The 20,601-nt window shown below is 49.0% G+C and overlaps 1 pseudogene; it reads right to left on the bottom strand.

Annotated features, from left to right (window-relative positions):
* LOC119406302 (helicase ARIP4-like) overlaps positions 1–20,601 on the bottom strand; it is a 55,327-nt pseudogene that overhangs the window by 13,267 nt on the left and 21,459 nt on the right.

Below are 20,601 nucleotides of genomic sequence, written 5' to 3'. Positions count from 1 at the left end.
GCCACATCTTTCATCTCCATGTTGAAACCAGCGTTTTCTGGAGTTATTACATTTGCGACCGTAGCAGAGCTTGAAAGGCGGCTTTTCCGCAATACGGGGGTGTGATGAGGTGAAGCATATTGAAAATCTAGGGACCACTTCCAAACGGACGTTGACTGTCTCTTGGCTAAGTTCGACCGTAACTGACCTTGAAAGGCAGCTTTGCTGCAGTACCGGTGTGTGATAAGGTGAAGCATATTGAAAATCTAGGGACTACTTCCAATCGAAGTTAGACCGTAACGGAGCTTGAAAGGCAGCTTTGCCACAATACCGAGGTGTGATGAGGTGAAGCATATTGAAAATCTAGGGACCACTTCCAATCAGACATTGACTGTGTCTTGGCAAAGTTCGACCGTAACATAGCGTGAAAGGCAGCTTTGCCGCAATGCCAGGGTGTCATGAGGTGAAGCATATTGAAAATCTGAAGGAGTCACTTTCAATCGGACGTTGACTGTATTTGTTTTAGGGAAGCTCGAATAGTTCGAATAGTAAAATTCCAGTGCGAATCGAATCAAATAGCAAACACTATTAGAAAAATATTGAAAATTTCAAATATTTGCACACCCCTAATATTAAGTCATTCATGAATTGCTGAATCAGAATTGTAAAGAGCTGCACGGAGTTGGCCATGGACAGCAACAAATAACTGTCTGACAGTGACAACATTGGGCACAAATGACTTCACGTTTTGTGAAGGTACATTCTACAGGTTTCACCCTTGACTGTGAAAATCAGAGGCATGCCACTTCTCTTTTTATGGTTATATAATCTGAGGCAAGTTACAGTCAAGTAAATAAGGCATGTAAAACTGAAGGAGTAGACGAAAACTACCTCAAAAATAACCAAAAATGCCATTTTGTTGGGAACAGAGCAAGAAAACTGTCTAAGTCCCCAACGCACAAAGCGACTCAGAACTCACTTGCAGGCACCCGCATCCTCTGTACAGTCATGCCTTGTCGCAGCAAGGACTGCATGACGTTCGGTGTGCCCCAGACGGGCATGTCCCCGTTCTGCGAACCGGGCTGCATCGGCGAAGGCGTGGTTTGCGTCGGGCCCGGCCCGAGGAACGTCACCGTGCCCTGCCGGTTCTGCCACGTCTGGTACCTGTGTTGCAAGAAAGTACGACGATGTCGTCAACTGTCAAAGCATCGCGTGATTGTGAAAGTGAAGAGGGTGTTGGAACAAGCGCAACGAGGATGAGGATGAAGGGCTCTTGTGCTTCTGAACCGTTCCCAACAGCAGCCACCCACAAAGGTGGGCTACGGTTTATTCTCAATAAACCCCTTTTTCTACGCAATGAGAGGCTTGATTTCATTCAAAGGCTTTGATTATAGAAACTGAATTATTAACAGTCATAAAGACCGACCCTCATACCACTTCGAACGTGGCTATTATTTTGTAACATACCAATGGGCCATTTAGAAAAGTGGCAAACTGGCTCTTTTGCAATGTGCGCTACCTGTGTGCTTGTGTTTCTGCAATGCAGGCTGGCAGCTAACTCTTTGTTAAAAGGCTAATAAATGTTTCGCTAGTGCACTGACAACATTTCTGTTTTGTCCTCATCGAACCAAAAGTAATTAACCAACAACATTGCACTGGTTACACAGTAATCACAGTTTTAATCATATTCATTGGTAATGTGCAAAATTTTGTGTTTCTCTGTGCATGCACCCTGAAGGCAGGGTAAACGAATTGTTCAATCGCCTCTCATCGTCCACTAATGAACTGATTTGAGTAACATTTCAGGTAGAGCCCTTCCAAGATGGCACCTGTGGTTGCACAATTTCAGTGTGCAACCAAAGGTGCCATGTTGCAAAAGGGCCTGTTCAAGCTTATTCGAAGGCTCACCCGTTGGAGTAGTTGGCGGCATGCATGTACGTGCGTCCTCCATGGAGGGTGGCCCTCTTTTCCAGCTCGTAGCTCTGCTTGGCCAGCCGCTTCTCAAATTTGGTCAGCTTCAGGTCCTTGCGGTCTAGCAGGAGAGACTCATGCTCAAACGGTTCCTGCACACAACACAGGGGAATGTAAAAAACGAGGATGATACACAATGGACGAAGTGGGAAACGGGATGGCAATAGTGCAGACTGGCAAGTGCTACCAACAAGGACACATGTGGGCAACTGAACCCTTGCTTGCCCCTTGCACTGAATACCTGCACACCCAGCTGCCTCTTGCAGTGAACACCTGAAGATGCAGCTCTTGAACACCTGCACATTCAGCTGCCTCTTGCACTAAACACCACAACATGCAACTCTTGAACACCAGCACACCCACCTCACTCTTGCACTGCACACCTGAATGTGCAACTGTTGAGCCCCTGCACACACGTGCCTCTTGCACTGAACACCTATATCAGCTCTTGAACACCTGCACACCTACCTGCCTCTTGCACTGAACACGTGAACTATAACATCAGCTCTTGAACACCTGCACACCTACCTGCCTCTTGCACTGAACACGTGAACGTGCAGCTCTTGAACACCTGCACACCCACCTGCCCTGGCACTGAACATGCAGCTCTTGATAACCTGCACACCCACCTGCCTCTTGCACTGAACACCTGAATGTGCAACTCTTGAGCCCCTGCACACACACCTGCCTCTTGCACTGAACACCTATAACATGCCACTCTTGAACACCTGCACACCTACCTGCCTCTTGCACTAACACCTGAACATGCAGCTCTTGAACACTTGCACTCCCACCTGCCCTTGCACTGAAACGCGAATGTGCAGCTCTTGAACATCTGTACATCCACCTGTCTCTTGCACTGAACATGCAACTCTTGCAAGTGAACACCTGAACATATGTACACTCGCCTGCCTCTTCCACAGAACACCGGAGCATGCAACTCTTACACACCCGCCTACCTCTTGCACTGAACACCTGAACATGTAAATCTTAAAAGCCTGTTTGCCTCCTGCACAGGATGATGCCTGAGCATGCAACTCTTGAACACGTGCCTACATCTTGCAGTGAGCACCTGAACTAAACACCTCTGCATGCAACTCTTGCAATTGAACACCTGCCTGCACTTTACTTGAAGCTAATAGGCAGAAGAGGAGTACCTTTTCCCTGTTCCTTAGGACACAGAAGTACAACATGACACGACTTACCTTGGTGAGGCAGTGTGAGTACTCCATGGTGAGCGTACGCAGCACCGAGTCGGAGAAACCGCTGGCGACGGCCGAGAGGTCCTGCACAGGAGGGTCGTCCTCGTTGTCCTGCACCAGGGTGCTGACGTCCTTCCAGGTCAGGTTGGCCTCCGGGTTCATCTCATCCACCACGCGGTCTGCACCCCACATGATAAGATTACCGCACTCACTTCACACTAAAGAAGATTAAGTTCATGTTAATTCTGACCACCAGGGGCTCTTTAATGTGCATCCGAATGTAAGTACACTAACATATTTTGCGTTTAGCCCCCATCAAAATGTGGCTCCTGTGGCTGGGAATCGAACCTGCATCCCCATGGTTAGCAGCAGCACAACACAGCCGCCGTGCAACAACAGCTGCTGTACAATGCGGTGTGAATTACCCAGACGCATATATAAGTGAGGCACCCAAATCTCCATTTCAATCAAGAACAGACCTAACTTTCCAATCAACTGGACATAACATTGGTAAAAGCTTAAAAACAACCCCAAATTAGTAAACATTAAAGAGCGATGCAATTTTTGCTCCGAGGTTCAGTGCAAAGAAATGATGCAGGATGACAGAAGACGTGAGGACAAAGCATAATGTCCCATTTCCATGCTGTGCCAAAAGCACCGTGTCCTTGTGTCCTCTGTCATTTCTTCTGTAAGACGACAATTTACAATGACAAAGGGCACTGTAGAATGACAAAGACATAACATCATGTCTTTGTTGCCCTACATCTCTGTCCTCCTAAGTCTCTTCTTCGCGCTAAACATGCAGCAGCAACCGTGGCCCACAGTCTGCCTCGCTAAAATGCAGAACCGGAACTGACCCGACATGCCCTGCTTGTTGACCTGCCGGTCGTAGATGCGCTTCTCGAGGCAGTTGTCGCACACCAGTCGGTAGATGTGGCACTGCTTGGCCTGGCCATACCGGTAGATGCGACACACGGCCTGGGCGTCGTGGCAGGGGTTCCACGAGGCGTCCAGCACCACGATGCGGTTGGCGCCCGTCAGGTTGATGCCCAGGCAACCCGCCCGCGTCGACAGCAGGAACAGGCTCACCGCCTGGTTGCAGTTGTACTCGTTGATGAGCTTCTCGCGCTCCTGCGCCGACGTGCTCCCGTCCAGGCCTGATAACGACGAAAGAAATTCGTCAGGTTCAGTGAAACAGCGCGTCACTACTAAAGTGGTCACGAACCACCCCTCGTGCCTGGTGAAAAAGCACATCCTGCGGAAAGCAGACACTGCTATGAACAGCTCAGCCAAACCTTGCAGTTGTGCGGGGCAAGGAGACATTACAAGCAGAGCGTGGATGTTGCCATTTTATCAGATGCCCTCTTTTCAAACAGAGGCCTGTGCTCACTCTCTCCGAAGCTAGCGGCGCCTGATGTTTGACACTGAACAACAGAGAGCATGCTATTGACCAAAAGACGACATAAATCAAGAGCGGCATTTGGATTAGATGCGCCACGGGGTGTCATCACGTGCCGACGCGCGCTCCGTAGTCTGCAAGCATTGCACAGCTAGCCAGCACAGGAATCACAATGGTAGAATGAGATCGTGTTTTATCACGCGCGCTCAAGGTCACGAAACACACTGACATAACTTCCTTCCCTTGTGCCATCTGTGTAGCTTCCAGTGCGCTCGTCGGGACGAGAGAAGAGAGAAAACACAGTGTGCGACAAATCCCTGTAACTCATTTCGCGACGGATTCGAGAAATTTTTGTGAAAATTGACTCGCAGGGCATTAAACTCTGATACTGAGCTCATTCGATGATTACTTGGAAAGGTGGTTCAAGGCCCCTTTTGAAGAGACTAAGATGGACTAGTTGATAGCTGGCTTCATGGAACATGGTTTTTGTACCTGGACAAAGTAACAAGGCATGCAGGACGAACGATGCTGCCACTAATTATGCAATTACTCACGGAAATAGTTTTTCCCCCGCATCCACTTCTCCCCATGGGGGAGGCCCGGCCGGAGGGGCACCTCACGGCGGCTCAGGAACCGCTCGACAAGGTCCAGTGTGGACAGGGACTGGCTGAAGACAAGCAGCTTGTCGCCCACACCCAGCGTCTGCTCCACGATGGTCATGAGCACGAGGAACTTGTAGCTGTTGTCCAGCATGTCCGGCAGGTACTTCTCCATCAGCGGGTACGCCTGGCACGACACGGGGAGACAGTGTTAATAAATAATAATTGTTGGGGTTCAACGTCCCAAAACCACGATATGATAATGAGAGACGCCGTAGTGTAGAGCTCCGGAAATTTCGACCACCTGGGGTTCTTTAATGTGCACCTAAATCTAAGTACACGGGCCTCAAACATTTTTGCCTCCATCGAAAATGCATCCGCCGCGGCCGGGATTCAATCCTGCGACCTTCGGGTCAGCATCCGTGCGCCATAACCACTGGACCACTGTGCCGGGGCTTACGAATACAGTTGAACCCCTTTATAAGAGGCACTGATGTAACACACACTTTTGTATAAGAGACACCATTGGGCTTACATCAAAATAGGGGTTAATCAGAAACATGAGAATGTGGCACCCTGCTTATGGGAGACCCCTCATATAAAGAACGAGACCTATAAAGTGTGCGTGCGCACAATTTTTAATGCTGTGGCACGCTCTCCACTTACCCATTCGTAGCTGATGTTGTTGTCCGACTTCTCCCGAAAAGGCGCGATGACCCCTTGCTCCTGCGTGTACTTGGGCTTGTTCAGTCCCATGCCGGACACGGCCGTTGGGACACCGTCGCAGTTGGCCCCGTAGGCACTGTACGGGGAGTCCTGCGGCTGACCCAGGGGGTCCACGCACCCGGCCAGGCTGCCGTCCGGCCCCACACAGCTGTTTTCCGCAACTACGGAGTCTGGGAGGCCTGCACGCGCAATGTGCATGAAATGAACAAAAAATTTAGGAGCCCTTGCCCTACTGGAAATGTGGGGGCAAGCAAGGCTTGATAGGTGTGTGCTTGGCATACTACAGTAGACGCTCGTTAAACGGGAATATGGAGGGATCAGAACAACATGTTCCGTTTAACAAAAGTTCCGTTTACTGAGGGATGGACAGGGGTGCAGAATTCAGGTCTGAAACCAATCATATCTGAGGCAGTTGTTCCACTAAGGCAGCAATTTCGTTGAAGACATTTCCGCTTATTCAGAGTCTACTGCACTTTCTTTCTATTGCGTTGCGCAATGCTCCCTCCTTATTGCTTCCTTCCTCCATGTCCGGAATTGGACCACCATCCTTGTGTTTAGCAGCACTACACTTCAGTTGCTACAGGAAACAATGACGGTCATGCATTCATATCCAGGCAACAATGAAACGTGGCAACATGAAACGACGAGTGACCTCGATAAAAAGTCAGATTGCCGCATCAGAAACGGATGATCGCCGACGAGCCCGCACTCGAGAGAGCATAGATTATTGTAAAACACCGCATAAAAATACGCATGTTACCGGCGCACCTTCAACGGCCGTACTTCTTTGCACTTGCAGGCACTGCGTTTTTTTTTCGCGGTCACACCTACAACGCCAATGACACTTATGAGGCAACACAAGCTTCGCTTGCAAACACCCAAGACATTAGAATCTGGCTTCATTCATCAGAGATTAGTGAAACCCTTTCAAGAAAAGTAAGAAGCTCAACTCCTTGCATTTAGCGCCGAAACCCCAACACCTGGCTGTTAGCGTGACATCACTGATTTCAATGTCCTTTTAATTTATTTCAGCTGCATCGACTCAATAAGATCTCTTGAAACATGCTACAGTGGAACTTCGATTATACGTCCCCCGGTCCTGCGACGACCCGCGTTTTACGACGAATTGGCTTGGTCCCGGCAAAACCCCCATAGAAATAATGTATTAAAAACCTCAATTGTACGACGCAATTTTACGCCGGCCCCGCCTCGTACGACGCTTTGCTGGACTGTCCGAGAAAAAAAAAGACCTACGATGACGCGGGCTGGCACGCAAACACACTGCGGCCGGGCGAAAAAAGTCGGGAAACCGAGGAACCGAGTTCGTATCCGCGCTGCCACCACAGGGCCTCTTCAATTTTTCGACACGCGGTCGGCCATAGCTAGCCAGAGCCAACGTTGGCCGGAGCCAGCCGGAGCGCATTCGTTTTGTCGCATTGCACTGCGCACTTCCGTTGTCGCCTTTTTTTTTTTTTTTCTCTCTCTCTTCTTTTGGGTGGTTTTGTAGTGACCGTGACCGTTGTGACCGTTGTGAGCAGATAACATGGCAGATAATCTCGAGCTCGCTTTCTAGTATACGATAACTTTCACTACATTTCGTGTCGTTATACCGGACGTGTTGAACGGCGATTGTTGAGCCAATGTTTGCGACAGCCGCGGGAACCGGAACTCGCCGCTGTCTAGCTACCAGAGGGCTGGGGCGTTTTAGCCGCTCGCGATTGGTCGAAGCTTGCAAATCGAATAGGCCTACTGCCGCTACTGCCGTGCTGCCATTCAGCCATTCCTTCACGTGTTTGCCTCATCGGTTGGTTGTGCTGCGCCGCAGCTGCTGTGTCCACGTGCAAAATTTTCTGTGTTCGGTCATTGGTGTGCGAGGAAGCTTTCGAACTTTTGGTTGCGAGTGCTGCGTCTCGCAATGTCGCGGAACCGAAAACCGCTGACGCTCGGAGAAAAGCTTGGCATAATCGAGGAGGCAGAGAAGCGGAACGGAGCAACAAAGGCCAGCATTGCCCGCGACCTGAACATTCCCGAGTCGTCGCTGAAAACGATCCTCGCGAAGAAGGACAGCATCCTACTAAATGCGGCAAAGTTCGGCCTGAACAGGAAGGCCGCGAAAGATGGCAAATATGCTGCCATGGAGAAGGCCCTCGTTGAGTGGTTGCGTCAGGCCCGCAGTTCAGGAATCGCCGTGGATGGCGCAATTTTGAAGGAGAAGGCTGAGACAGTTGCATTGCGCTGCGGCATTGACGACTTTAAAGCCTCCAATGGCTGGTTGGATCGCTTTAAAAAACGCAGTGGAGTTGTGTACAGCCGCTGCTGTGGAGAGAGCGTGTCAGTCAGCTCCGACACTGTAGAAAAGTGGACTGCATTGCTGCCGGAATTGATACGGGAATACAAACCGTCCGACGTGTTCAACGCAGACGAAACTGGATTATTTTATAATATGCAGCCAGAACAGACATTGGCATTCAAAGGAGAGAGCTGTCACGGGGGTAAGCGAAGCAAAGAGCGTCTTACCGTATTGCTTTGCGCTAATGAAGACGGCTCTGAAAAGCTTCCTGCCCTCGTGATCGGCAAGTTTGAGAAGCCGCGATGCTTCAAGAATTTGAAAAGGCTGCCGTGCCAGTACACGTTCAACCGGAAAGCCTGGATGACGGCTGCTATGTTTTCTACATATCTGCAGCAGCTGGACTCCAAAATGGGGGCTAAGAACAGAAAGATTCTTCTTCTGCTTGACAATGCGCCATGCCATCCATCAGATATGTCGCATTTGAGAAATGTGAAAGTTGTATTTCTGCCCCCCAATTGCACTAGCCAGCTGCAGCCACTTGACGCTGGCGTCATCAAGTGCATGAAACAGAAATATCGGAAGTTTCTGGTGCAGCGTCGGCTGGCGGGCATGGAACGCAAGCAGTTGGATAAGAAACTTTCTGTGCTTGACGCAATGCACTACATTGCTAGTGCATGGGACGCAGTCACGCCAGAAACTATCGCCAACTCCTTCAGGCACTGCGGCTTTAATAGAAGTGGTGCTTGTTCTACCAGTGAAGCTGCACTGCCTGTTGACGATGAACCAGAGTTCGGCAGCCTGGAGCTGCCTGGATCTTTCGCGGACTATGTTGGTGCCGACGACGACGTTGCAGTGTGCAGTGAAGTGTCGCTGGATGACATTATCGAAACTGTGCGTCCCGACACTGCGGGAACTTCCGACGAGGAAGAGATGGACGACGCTGCAGAGGCTAGCGTGTCCGTTCCGACTTACGCGGACGTGTTGTGCTACGTCGACCACATTCGGCGGTTTGCTTGCGCACGCGATGAGATCGGCGACTTGCTGCCAGATGTTGCAGCTATCGAAAGAAAGCTGATGCGTCGTGGCTGGGCAAACTCTCGGAAGAAAATCACAGATTTTTTTAAAAGGTGAGAAATAAAGGTTCGTTCACACCTCCGATAAAATGCGTGGTTGTCATTTTTTCAATTAATTTAATCTACGTTCCTCGGAGCAGCGTACGTTTGTGCCGCGGACTTTCTTAGGCATTATGTGCCCGCTGTTGTGGGGCAAAAATGACCGTCACTGCCTATATTCTCGGTTTTTCGATTATACGACGCCCGGATTATACGACGATTTTGCGCGGTCCCCTGAAAGTCGTATAATCGAAGTTCCACTGTATGTGAATTCTCTGGTTCACTTACAGCATAGTGCAACTTATTTTAGCAAAGTAGCTATTTGGGCGAGTTGGTTGAACTTCATCATAAAACAGCACACACACACACAAATACAAAAAGAAGTCGTCAGTTCTTCCTTCTTTTGTATTTGTGTGTGCGCGCTGTTTTATGATGAACTTATTTTTAGAGCTGTGCGAATAGCAAAATTTTGGGTGCGAAGCGAATTCGAATAATAAAGATTGAGTGCGAATCGAATCGAATAATTTCGAATAATTTTCTAATATTTCTTAAACATTTTTCGAATAATTCGAAGTGAAATTACAGAAAAAGTTGCAGAGAATCCCTAAGTACGTTCTTGTGAGATCGCAACATGAAAGTGTTTCTTTTCGCTAGGTTGATGAAGCGCTGGTGGGGTCATATTTCATAGTTGTCTTTCTTATCAAAAGTGAGGCAATGTAGAGGCCGAATTGCATTTTATGTACATGATTTGGTGCAACCAAAGTGTTGCCGACAACACTTTACACGTGATAGGCAGAGATGCCATTTCCTCAGCCTCTCCTCCTCTTTCAACTGCTGTGGAAGGCCAACTGATGTGGCGGACAAGGGTGTGCTCCCTTCAAGTCCGGAGTTCCAAATCTGCCTCGTAAACGTCGATATATAAGAACATCTGAAATTTTGGATGCTAAAAAGCTTCGGCGTCCGATTTTTCGGACTTCCTGCCCAAATTTCAGGTCCAAAACAGCATTAATTGAGCCCCCACCTCTGCCACATCTTTCATCTCCATGTTGAAACCAGCGTTTTCTGGAGTTATTACATTTGCGACCGTAGCAGAGCTTGAAAGGCGGCTTTTCCGCAATACGGGGGTGTGATGAGGTGAAGCATATTGAAAATCTAGGGACCACTTCCAAACGGACGTTGACCGTCTCTTGGCCAAGTTCGACCGTAATGGACCTTGAAAGGCAGCTTTGCCGCAATACGGGGGTGTGAGGAGGTGAAGCATATTGAAAATCTAGGGGCCACTTCCAATCAGACGTTGACTGTCTCTTGCCTAAGTTCGACCGTAACGGAGCTTGAAAGGCAGCTTTGCCGCAATACGGGGGTGTGATGAGGTGAAGCATATTGAAAATCTAGGGACCATTTCCAACCGGACTTTGTCTCTTGGCTAAGTTCGACCGCAACGGAGCTTGAAAGGCAGCTTTGCCGCAATACGAGAGTGTAATGAGGTGAAGCATATTGAAAATCTGAAGGGGTCACTTTCAACCGGACGTTGACTGCATTTGTGTTTGGGAAGTTCGAATAGTTCGAATAGCAAAATTTCAGTGCGAATCGAATCGAATAGCAAACACAATTCGAAAAATATTCGAAATTTCGAATATTCGCACACCCCTACTTATTTTAATTCTAATGAACTATGTAAGCCCTTGCAGGTGCCATCAAAATCAATGACATCCCCACAAGTTGGTGTGGGAACCTCAACGTTGCACCACCTCGTTTACTTTTTTATTCTTTTTTGCCAGTTTTCTGGCTCACCGAGGGGTGCTCTTGGTACTTTTTAAATGGGAAATGACAAATACAAGTGAAATTGTCTAACATCTTCGGCATTCCCTCGAGTCAAATTTGGCACGCATGCTGCTCTGTAACGTAAAGAGTGGTGGCCTGCTGACCTGCTGAGTTGGTGTGGTGGTGGTGGTGATGGTGATGGTGGTGCTTCTTGGCGTGTGTCTCCTTGACCGTGGGGCCTATCAAGTCGATGTCCAAGTCGATGTCTAGGCCCACCTCGTTCTTCTTATCTTGCACCAGGTGGAACAGGATGTCGGGGTGGTTCCACACCTGACAAAAACATCCAGGTCGTGCGTTTATTACTCTTTCGTCGCACTGTCACGATTGCAAATGCACCAATGCATAACATAATTGATGAAAGCATAGTTTTACACAGGCGTAAGAATGAAGAAGCACATCTCAACAATGAGGCTCGCGATATCAATATTAGCGGAGAGGGGTATCTATAAGTGGTAGACAAAACTGAGAGGTCGGCCTGAATCAATGTTTCTCACAGCGTTGTGGAAAGGAAACAGGTGTAATACCTCTGTCACACGGCCACCACCAAACTCCATTTCACTCCGTTCGGCATTTAAATCCCTGATGGAGCATTACGAGAATGGAGTTGTGGCCGTGCTACACGGCTCGGTGCAAGCTTTCGACGGTTGCCGCATGGGGCATAAACAGCGCTGCTGCGCTCGTCGAAACGTCAAATTTTCTGCCTGCGCAGTCGCCTTTAAAGCAACAAAAACGTGTTTTTGTGTGTTGATGAAGTGCTCGGAATCACCATTGCTGTCACAGTGCTTGTGCGTGCGCCTCACACGTGCAGAAACAAATATGGCGTGACACTTCACAGCGGTGGGCTTGGCGAGGCGTTGGTGTGGAGAGTACAAGCGCTGATGTCCGAAAAAATACAACTAAAACTTACACTACGGGGCGTGAAATGCTGCGCAAACAAGAGCACAGTTTTTAAAATTATAATTGAGCTCATTAGGACGATTTTGCTAGTGCGGTTTTCAGCGTAGCAGTAGCTGGCTGGGAACGAGAGTACTCCATCAAGCTGAAATGGGCATAACCGAACTCCCTCCACCAAAAGCTCCATTTAACTTCCTCAGCGAAATGGTGACCGTGTGACATGAACCCCATCTCCCTCGAGGAAAAGACGAGGGAGTTAAACGGAGTTCACGGGTGCCCGTGTGACAGGGTATAAGAGAGGAGGAGAGGTGTTACAACTTACAAGAATGAAGGCAATGGTGAAAAAAAAAAAGGTGAACACCCAAGGGCTTTTAAAGGTCTTTCGTCCTGTTGACTCATGCACAAAAATTTATTGAGAGCTTCGAGAACACTGTGCCAATGAGGGTTTCAACAGAAGCTTTTCAGGTTATTGACGATGGTCAAACTTCGATGAAAGTTCTATCAACGGTTGTCTTTGCACAGCATCTACAGGGGCAATTCTTCACCGCCAGCCCCTTTCAAAAATAATCCTGGCTGCACTTCTGGTTCGAGGGTTAGCACCCTCGCGTAGTGCAATAGATAGTGCCACGCTGTGCCAGTATTCTTTTGAGAGACCCATCAACTTCAGTCAATCTCTGCTCAAAGCGTGCATTAGAACAGAGCACATTATACGCATCTTTCAACATTTTCGGTTTCGAGAGAGAACGACTCTGACCTTGCAGCAGACCGCAAAGAACTTGAGAGGGTTGGTGACCCTGTAGTTGTGAAGAAACTCCTTGACAAACTCCCGGTACAGCGTCCGCTGGATGGGCGTCATCCGAATGAGCAGCACGTGCTCCTCCTTGCGGGGAAGGGCGTCCCGGAGCACCGCATGGCCTCGCCTGCAAGTGATTCAATTAATTTAGTGCTGATATAAGCCTTGCTAATGGTGCACTTGCAATTATCACACACACAAAAAAGGAGATGGTGTAAAAAAAAAAAAAGGAAAGACTCGACAAAACATCAGGGGTGCTTTATCACTGAGTTCCTGCCTAACCAGCAATAAATGCGGCTAGAAATATCTCTAACAATACATTTCACTGGTTGCTCATGAATGCCCTAGCGGTGCTAGCCCATCTGTCAAAAAAATTTAGGCATTTTTAAGTGTTTACGTGACCTGTCTTTTAGATTGCTTTATAACTATCACAGTTTAGAAGTAAGCCTTGCTCCTAACAACACAAAAACTATTTAATACCTTAAAAACCACATACTGCATTAGAACATAACTGCATACAGTCGCCGACCGATTTTCCGACTCCAAAAATTCGGACTTGTTGGATATTCCGGACTTCATAAATGCAACCGTCAGGGATCCCATAGAGCTAATGCATTTTTTCGACCGATTTTTTCGGACGAATTTGCCCCTGAAAGTTGGATTTTTCGGACTAAATCGTGCGTTTTGAGCCACGCACCGAACCACTGTGAATGCCGCCATGTTGGATTTTCCGCTGGCTTGGCTAAACTTGGTCTTAAAATGGCTTTTATGCCGCCAAGATTGAAAAGTGCACGTCATAAGTTTCGGAGGCCGTGTCTGCTTTTAGAAAACGCGGCATGGGACGCCATTTTTTTCGTCTTCGGTCAGCACATGGTCAGCACTATCGCCATCACACCGTATTGGAGAGGAGGCGGAGGAAGGGCTCTTTTATTTTGTTGCAGCTTGTTTCAGTCGCCATTCCGCACGTTTTGTGTCGCGTTGCATCGAGACGTGTGCTTCTCAGCGGCTATCTGCGGCATCGAATTTTGTGTGCTTGACGCCATCGCTCCGCCATCTGTGCCATTGCGCGATTTCCGCAGCCGTCCGCGGCGGAGATCGCCAACGCGGTGACACTTTTGTCAAGCGTTTACGGTGACTATGTCACCTTGGCGCAAATACGAGCAAACCAAGTTACCTCTAAGCGTAGAATGAGGCATCAAGGACATTTTTAAGCCTGCCTGATGCAACAAATTTCACATTTTTGGCGAAAACGAATTTTTCGGACTGTTCGATTTTTCTGACTTTTTTTCGGTCCCCGCCAGGTCCGAAAAATCAGTCGGCGACTGTATTTGAAATCAGCGCATAAAAATACAGAAGCTGTGAAAGTTTCATAAAAATCTACTCAAAAAGGAAAAAAAGATACGTTTCTCAAGTAACCAAGATGTCTTGGAACGCTGCATTAAGGGGGGACGTGGCTTTCGGTACAACTTTCTTATTTCTTCATGGATTTTGATGAAAATTGGCACACTTATTTGAAATGTTTTTTAATGCTACTGTAGAAATTTCATGAATATATCTTTACAACTTTTTGATGTACAATATATTTCACCTTCTGCTCTTGTTCAGAGTCTGACTCGTTAAAAAATGTGATAGGAAACTCGTTCAAAGTGCTATGCATTCTCAGATGTCTGATTGCGGGCATGACATTCTTAGATTTTTTTATTTGCAACAAAATTTTTTTTAGTTTTCATTTTTCATGAGGTGACTGTGCAACAGGCATCGAGGCCTTGTGCAACTCGTCAAATAGCTAATTATCAAAAGGCCATACTGAAAAAGCAAGAATGTCACGCCATGAACTGTTGCTTCAAGGAATATAGAACAAAAAACGGAACTGCAATAGACCCAGCGGTCAGTGAGAAATCAGCGGAACAAGCGAAGCAGGAAGCAAGAAAAGTCGTTTTGAAAAAACTGCTTTTAAAGTTGTACCAACGATATTACTTCATCAAAAGGCACTGGGGTCGTAATATTTTGAGTCCTTCGTAATGTGCAGTTTCTTGAGTGCCCTGTCTTTAGTTTGAGGTGCCTTGCTTCTCTAAAACACAAGAAGATTGTGATCTTTAATGTGTTTATAAGGTTGGACCTCCTGCACATGTGGCCTTTTATCTGTTGTGCCTTTGTTTGCTTTCTTTTTTCTTAAAATCCTTTTCTGCTATACAAAGACATGTAGCATGAATTTTAAACAAAGTTATGAAGTGGTGTAATAGACATGACAAAAAACAAGATATTGTAATGCAAGTAGGTCATGTACTATGATGATTTGCCAGCTTTCTTGTATTCATGCTCTCATTAACATAATTAACAGCCTGATTGCAATTGATCATTGAATCATTTTTATAGGATACTAAGAGCGGCTCTCATCATGACAACCTATCCCTTCCTCCTAAATAACAGGCAGTTATGGCCAAGACATTGGTGGAATAGGAATTCCTTAGCTGTTTATTCAAGACGTGAACTGGGCAGATATGAATTCATCTCCCTGTTTCACTCGTCAAGTTAATTTGTAAACATCGCCTGCGATGCGCTTCATCATTCACCCGGTCGCGGACACGGTTTTCTGCGTGGCTTTTATTTTTCAGATGATTCATGAGCGCTTACGGCGATACCAAGCACGGCCCCAAGCGCGCCTAAATTGCATCACCAGTGCTTTATTTCACCTCTAAGTGCTCGGCCGCATATTCCGGGAAGTCGGCACTGCGATGTGCTGGGTGGCGGCATTCAGTGACGATGCGCAATATGCCTAGGTGCGGCGACGAAAAATATGCGCGCAACGTGTTGGCCTCGCATTTCGGGACGCCGGCCCGCTGCGCGACGAGCTTGGCCGTGGGGTTCCGTTGCCGATGCGTAAAATGACCATTCCGCTGTACCGAGGAGCCGGCGGGGGAAGCGCTTCGTTCCTTGCGAAGTAGCACACTGCCGCGAGTCCGCTAATGCGTTGTTCTTGCCCGCAAAGTGTCGAGGTTCGTCTCGCGTGCGACGCCGTGAGCGTAGTTAGGCCTAGTGACGACTCCAAGCAGTAGACGCGCCGGCCGCGGTGCCCGATGTTTCAAAGTACGTAATGCGTGGTCGCGAGTACAAAGAGTCGTCCTGCGATCATCTTCGTCACGACATCCGAAGTGCGCATACAGAACCTCCAACCACGATCGGACGAGTCAACGCTAGAGAGTCGTCCGAGACGCGCGTTTGCGATGTTCGCTACGAGTGCGCGCGCCATCGTAATCCCACCGAGGCTTCCGGTAGTAGTTCCAAACTACAACGTACCGTATTTACTCGCATAATTTGCGCACTTTTTTTCGCGAATTTGAAGCTCCGAAAAGGGGGTGCGCAAATTACGCGGAGAATTTCGGAGCACATCTGAAATAACGCACAATAATACATTAAAGAAGAAAATAAATTATAGCGCAACGAAGGGTTTTTAACAGAATTAGCACGTACTTTAACCAGCCAGATTCGGTCATGCAACGGTCCTAGTCAGAATCACTGGTTTGAAAAGTCCGACTGAGAATCATCGCCGCGGCCGCTGTCACCGCCCTCCCAAAGCGCGTCGTCCTTGGTTCCGTCGAGTGCGTTGAGGCGTCTTCTTGAAGCTCTTCGCGACAATGCTGGGGAGTACGAGATGCCACGGCACGCGGCGATACCGGTGGGCCTAAGCTCTCGCACATATCTGAAAAGGTATTCTTCAACGGCAGGAAACTTTCCATGCTTCCACTCTTCTGCGGCACGGGTTCCCGTTTCCTTAGGCAAATTCTATAACAGTGAGCTTGAATTTTGCCGAATAGTTATTGCGGCCCAGCGCAAGAGAACAGTGAAAACGCAACTGGCTGATCGCGAAACCTAAACTTCCGAAAGCAACGAAGGCTGCGTCGCAGCGCGGACGCAGAGGAGGAGGGTCAGCGAGGGGAAATGTTGCGCGACTGCCCTCGCACGCCTCCGATGCAGAAAAGTAGTCCGTGCCGTGTCGCTTGCATGCATGCATGCATCTCACGGCGGGAGAAACGCTCGAACAGTTCCGACAGACCCGTGAACAGTATTTTGGTTGGTTCGGGTACGGTTGGTACGCTCTCGGCGTTTCCGGAGAATAGAACAGAAGTAATCGGAAGAAGGGACTTCTCACTCGCAGCAATAAGACTGCGCTCGTCCTGCTCGGTGAGGGTCGCGGGGGCGCGTCCGTTCAAAGTTTTCCCCCGTGCGCTCCAGGCGCCGGCGAGCTGGCTCGAGCGGGACGGGGAGCGCAAAATATGCAGTAATATTTTTTTTTAGCAAAAGCGGGCTAAATATTAGGGGTGCGCCAATTATGCAGGGCGCAAATTAAGCGGGTAAATACGGTAGTTCTTGTTCAAAGTTATCGTCGAGACCCGTGAACACAGAGCGTTGCAAATACGCCACAAGTAGCGCGACTTTCGACAGCCGTGAGCGCCGTGAGCTCGAGACGCACGAAGCTGCAGACACGATCTCCCTGAGCGAGCATCGGACCATGGCGAGGCGCGCTGGGGCACATGGCGGACGCTGCCAATCTGAGGGCTCTAAAACGACCTTCGAACATTTGCTTTTTGTGCGCTTGTTTCGAAGGGAGGAGCCAGCTGAGGCGGGGATTTGAAGACGGAGAAATGCGCTTTCCGATGAGCCCAAGATATCGGCGCTCGGTGGCGTCGTTGCGGAGCTACGATTTTTGAAAATCAGTGTTTTTTTGCGATTTTCCCCAGAATTTTCGCCACCTCAGCAGGCGCAACATCTTTTTATAGCACTTCTACGCGGTTTTCGGTGAAGATATTTTGAATCGGATATAAAAAGGGCTACAGAAACGAAAAATGTGATTTTCAAAAAAATCGATTTTTTTGCCGCTTTTCGCGATACGAAAGCCGCGTCCCCCCTTAATGAAACCACGACAAATGAACGTACAACAAGCAGGGTGGGTACACCGACCTCTGTACAAATCCCTGCAGCAGCTGTGCAGGACGTGCGCGCGGAGCGCATGAGCTGCCGTCCTTGGCGTGCTGTCCAGGCACTGTCCGTTCTGGATGGGCCGCTCAAACATGTTGCAGAACTCAGAGCGCTTGCCCCAGGTACGAGGGCCGCACAAGTCCACCATGCACCAGTACTCGAGCAGGTTGTTTTGGGCAATGGTTAGCCCGTCAGCACGATGCTCCGCCTGCGTCGAGAGGAGTAAAAACATGCAAGTCAAGCCTCTATTTGAGTGGCGCGTTTGCAATGTGAAGGTCATACTTCGCATGTCTCGTTGATCGCAACCAGCCTGCTAGCCCGAACGAGACCTATGCTTCTCGTCTCGCTGCTGATTACCGCCCATATGCACTGACCCCTTCTGCCGAGGGGAGGCGCCACCATCGACTTTCGCAAGCCTATAGTGGGGTACCAACTTTAGAAGTCTGCGGAATTCCTTCTTCAAAGGCAGATGTACGCAAGCCTGCACCAGAGGGCACGACACACTCCATACTGGTGTCGTGAGCTGGACGGTTGGTGACCCTGCCTTCGAAGAACATTGCAGAGTGCATGAGCGGGACTATTTTTCTAGTCTCAGAGGCGATCGGCTGCCACACTTTAGTGATCTGGGTAGGGCCTCTCCAGGCTTGTTAAGTTGTATCCGACTATACTGTTAGCACACTGCCATAGTAGTTGATCAATGTAAGGCTCAATGTCCAGATAGCTTGTAAAGTAGCCCAATAGAATCCTGGCAGTAAGCTTTCATTTTGCTGTGTATTTCCTGTTTGTCTTATTTCCAAGAACAAATTTGCAAGATAGCAAGCTTGCTAGCCCTTGGCGCCGATTTGTTTACCGAAAGCTTCAGCTGCAGTACACAACGATAATGTATGATATCTTAATTCTGTAACCTAGTAAGCCGTAGATACAGTAAAACCTCGATAATTCGAAGGCCGCCGGACCGCGAAAATTCTTCGAATTAAGCGGATTTTCAAATTAACCGAAATGAAGGAAAAAAAGCAACAAGCGCTACAAGATGAAATCACATTTATTTTCTTTGCGAGAAAAAGGTTATTGGAAATAATCGGTGATATTGGACTGCTTATTGCGGTAGTTCGCCGCCCCAAGTGCCATGTTCTCAAACCTGCTCACAATACTCAGCATTTCACTGTCACCACCGCTGCACTCGACAAAGCTGCGGAAGGTGTTCACGGCATCGACAACTGAAGCCAAAGCGGGCGCGCGGGCGGGCTCGTTATCGTCACCATCATCGCCGTCTAGCCCAGTGTCGACAACGTCCTCGTGTACATCAGCGTACGATGTTTGGACCCCCGCCTCAACACTGGAATACTCCACGAAGCCTAGTCCCTCGCCGTCGCCGGAGTCGGTGATCCGGGCGCACATCGAGTCTCCCTCGTCGTCTAGGCCGGACGAGCTGCAATCTTCATCAATATCTTCGCCACCTTGTTTGCGGAACCCGGCATGTTCAAAACAGCGCCTGATCACCTTTGACTCCAACTCCTTCCAGGCAAAGGCAATTAAACAGATCGCACCAAGCAGATCGATGTGGTATTGCTTTCCACTGTCGTAGCAAAGCAGAACCCGCTTCAACAGGTGGTGGCGGTAAAGCTTCCTCGTTTACAGGATCACCCCTTGGTCCATCGGCTGCGATATGGCCGTAGTATTCGCAGGGAGGAAGACGATCTTGACGGCTTCCAGGTTTCTGATGTCCCCGTGGGCCGGGCAATTATCGATAACAAAAAGCACTTTCCGCCCTTTGGCGGCAAACTTCCGGTCAAGGAACCGCACGTATTCCTCGAATATCGCCGCCGTCATCCAGGCCTTCTTGTTGTGTCTGTACATGACGACATCCCTCGGAGGAAGGCGCGCGTTCTTAAAGCACCTAGGCTTACCCGCGGCCGATTACGCAGTGGAAGCTTGTCGTTCCCGGACATGTTCGCGCCGAACAAATGGATATTCTCTCCTTGGGCTGCTTTCTCCCCGAGACAGTGGTGTCCTTGGCAGCAAATGTTTTCGTGGGAAGCATCTTGTAGAACAAGGCTGCCTCATCCAAGTTGTAGACGTCGTCCTCTCCAAACTCCTGCAGCAGCGGTGCCAGCGTACGCATCTGCCAGTCGTCAACGACGTTCGTGTCGGCGCTGCCGCTTTCCCCGCACACGGTCAAGTATGTAAGGTTATTTCGCTCTTTAAATCGGGCGAACCAACCATTACTGCACTTAAAGCCTTCGTGGCCAAGGCGCAGTGCCAGGTCATCGGCCTTCTCCCGAAGGATGGTGCCGTTCACGGGAAGATGAGCTGCGTTTGCGTGCTGCAGCCACTTCATCAAAGCGACCTCAACGTCCGGGTACGTTGGGAAGCGAATCCTTGATCGCTTTGACGAATGCGTTTTCCCATATGCCTCGAGCAACTTTTCTTTGTTCTTCAAGATGGTCGAGAGCGTCGACAAGGGCATCTGTGCTTTTCGGCGAGTTGGGTCTTAGTGCACGTCGACTTCTCAGCCTCCTCGATTAAGGACACCTTCTCCCGCAGCGTCAGCGTCTTGTACTTCGGCATCGTGAGTCCAACAAGCGGTCAGGACTTCGCACGCGGCAAATGCAGGCGTAGGCGGCGAAGTAAACAAGACTAATGCAAGCGAATGGTCCAAGCACGCGAGCTACGTGAAAAACGCGAAACGGAATGCGTGAAAAACGGGAAAACGCGAACGTGGAAAACACGAAACGGAAAACGCATTTTAACCCGTTTCCGGTACTCCAACTACGTCCGAGATAAGCGTCGCCGGAAGGCTGTTTCACGTCCTTGCTGCCGGCGGGAATTACGAATTAT

Source organism: Rhipicephalus sanguineus, chromosome 10, assembly GCF_013339695.2.
Source record: "Rhipicephalus sanguineus isolate Rsan-2018 chromosome 10, BIME_Rsan_1.4, whole genome shotgun sequence".
Taxonomy (NCBI): Eukaryota; Metazoa; Arthropoda; class Arachnida; order Ixodida; family Ixodidae; genus Rhipicephalus; species Rhipicephalus sanguineus.
Note: the sequence above shows the minus strand (reverse complement) of the source record. Positions and strands in the feature narration are given on the sequence as shown.